This window comes from Carlito syrichta, unplaced genomic scaffold (genome assembly GCF_000164805.1).
Source record: "Carlito syrichta isolate Samal-C Ts95f unplaced genomic scaffold, Tarsius_syrichta-2.0.1 Scaffold314114, whole genome shotgun sequence".
In the NCBI taxonomy this organism is placed as follows: domain Eukaryota; kingdom Metazoa; phylum Chordata; class Mammalia; order Primates; family Tarsiidae; genus Carlito; species Carlito syrichta.
Window position 1 is genome coordinate 168,779 of NW_007258210.1, and position 3,002 is coordinate 171,780.

Below are 3,002 nucleotides of genomic sequence, written 5' to 3' on the forward strand. Positions count from 1 at the left end.
AGTAGGCATAACAGAAAAAATCCTAAAGGCAGCAAGAGAAAAAGACCAGATCACCTACCATGGAAAACCAATTAGAATAGCAGCAGATTTATCTACAGAAACCCTGCAGGCTAGGAGTGCTTGGAGCCCTATCTTCAAAGTCCTAAAATATAAACAATTTTAACCAAGAATAACCTACCCAGGCAGATTAAGCTTCATCAGCGAGGGAGAATAAAATCTTTCCCAGATATCCAATCCCTAAGAACTTACGCTGCCACCAAACTACCTCTACATGAAACACTTAAGAAAGTACAAAACACAGAAGAAAAGGGGAAGAAAAGAACAACGTTCTTCACAAGAGTACAGGAAAAAGAATAAAATACACAGGAACCAACCCCCCAAATAAAAGAAAGACAATAAACCAAGTGGAAGAACAAATCTATAAGAACTCTATGATAGGGAGAAACTCTCGCATTTCAATAATTAGCCTGAACGTGAATGGACTAAATGCACCACTGAAAAGACATAGAATGGCAAAATGGATAAAATATCACCAGGCAACAATATACTGCCTTCAAGAAACCCATCTCACTAGAAAGGACATGCACAGACTCAAAGTAAGAGGATGGGAAACAAATTTTCAGGCAAATGGAACACAGAAGAAAGGAGGAGTCGTGATCCTGATTTCAGACAAAATACCATTTAAGTTATCAAAAATTTTAAAAAAATACAGAGGGCCACTACATAATGATAAAAGGTTCACTCCATCAACAAAAAATATCTATCCCAAACATATATGCACCTAACATAGGTGCACCAACTTTTATAAAGCAACTCCTAAGAAAACTAAAGAAAGATATTGACTCTAACACCATCATAACTGGGGACTTTAATACCCCACTCACAACCCTAGACAGATCATCAGGACAAAAATATCAGCAAGGAGATCCAGAACCTCAATGTGACTTTGGACCAAATGGACTTAATTGATACCTACAGAACACTCCATCCAAAGACCACAGAATACACATTCTACTCATCACCACATGGAACATATTCCAAGATCGACCCATAATTGGCCATAAATCAAGCATAAGCAAATTTTAAAAGACCGAAATTCTACCAAACACCTTCTCGGACCACAGTGGAATAAAAATAAACATTGACACCAACAAAGTCCCCCCAAAACCCACAAAGACATGGACACTAAACAGCATGATATTAAACAACTCCTGGGTCAATGATGAAATCAAAACAGAGATCAAAATATACCTGGAAACAAATGAAAATGAAGAATCTTCTTACCAAAATCTCTGGGACACCTTAAAAGCTGTAGTAAGAGGGGAATTTATATCACTACAAACGCACATGAAGAAAATGGAAGGAACACAAATTAACAGCCTAACAAACCACCTAAGGAAGCTGGAAAAGCAAGATCGCAAAAACCCTAATTTCAGCAGAAGAATCCAGATCACCAAAATAAAAGCCCAAATCCAGGACATAGAAGACAAAAAGATAATATAAAAAAATCAATGAATAAAAAAGCTGGTTCTTGGAAAGGATAAACAAAATCGATGGCCCCCTAGCTAGACTGACCACGAAAAAACCCAAATAAGCACAATCAGAAACACAAAAGATGAAGTCACATCTGACCCTGAAGAAATACAAAAGATCATTAGAGACTACTATGTACACTAGTATGGAAACAAACTTGAAAACCTCAAGGAAATAGAGGACTTTCTGTCATCACACAACCTGCCTAGGTTAAAACAAGAAGAAATAGAGACCCTAAATAGACCAATAACAATCAAGGAAATTGACTATGTAATAAGAAAACTACCTACCAAAAAAAGTCCTGGACCAGATGGCTTTCCAGCAAAATTCTACAAGACATTTAAGGAGGAGCTGATTCCAATCCTACTGAAGGTATTTCAGGCGATTGAGAAAGATGGAACCCTCCCCAAATCATTTTATGAAGCTAACATCACATTGATATGCAAACCAGGTAAAGATCCAACAGCGAAAGAGAACTACAGGCCAATATCTTTGATGAGAATAGATGCTAAAATTCTCAACAAGATCCTAGCAAACCGGATTCAACAACACATCTCAAAAATCATCCATCATGATCAAATAGGCTTCATCCCTGGGATGCAAGTGTGGTTCAACATTCCTAAAACAATAAAGGTAATTAAATACATCAACAGATGTCAAAACAAAAACCACATGATTATATCATTAGATGCAGAAAAAGCTTTTGATAAAATCCAGCACCCCTTCTTGATAAAAACACTAGAACATCTAGGCATACAGGGAACATACCTCAAAGTAGTAAAAGTCATCTACAAGAAACCCACAGCCAGCATACCCCTAAATGGACAAAAATTGGAACCATTTCCCCTGAAAACTGGAGCAAGACAAGGATGCCCACTCTCACCCCTCCTGTTCAATACAGTATTGGAAGTCCTGGCTAGAGCAATCATAGAAGAGAAGGCAATCAGGGGTATCCAAATAGGAAAAGAGGAAGTCAAGTTATCTCTCTTTGCAGATGATATGATTGTGTACCTTGAAAACCCAAGAGAATCTGTCAAAAACCTCCTTACACTGATAAAGGACTTTGGCAAAGTCTCAGGATATAAAATAAATGTGCAAAAGACAATCACAATTTTTACACCAATAATAAACAAATGGAAACCCACTAATAAAAAGCACAATTCCATTCACAATAGCCACACAAAAAAAAGAAATATCTTGGCATCTTCCTAAGACATGAAAGACCTTTACAATGAAAACTACAAAACACTGCTTAAAGAAATCAAAGATGACACGAATAGGTGGAAAAATATCCCATGCTCATGGATTGGAGGAATCAACATTGTGAAGATGTCCATCTTACCTAAGGCAATCTACAGATTCAATGCAATACCCATCAAATTACCAGCAACATTCTTCTCAGACCTTGGAAAAAACAACACAGGAATTCATATGGAAACACAAACGACCAGAATAGCCAGAACAATCCT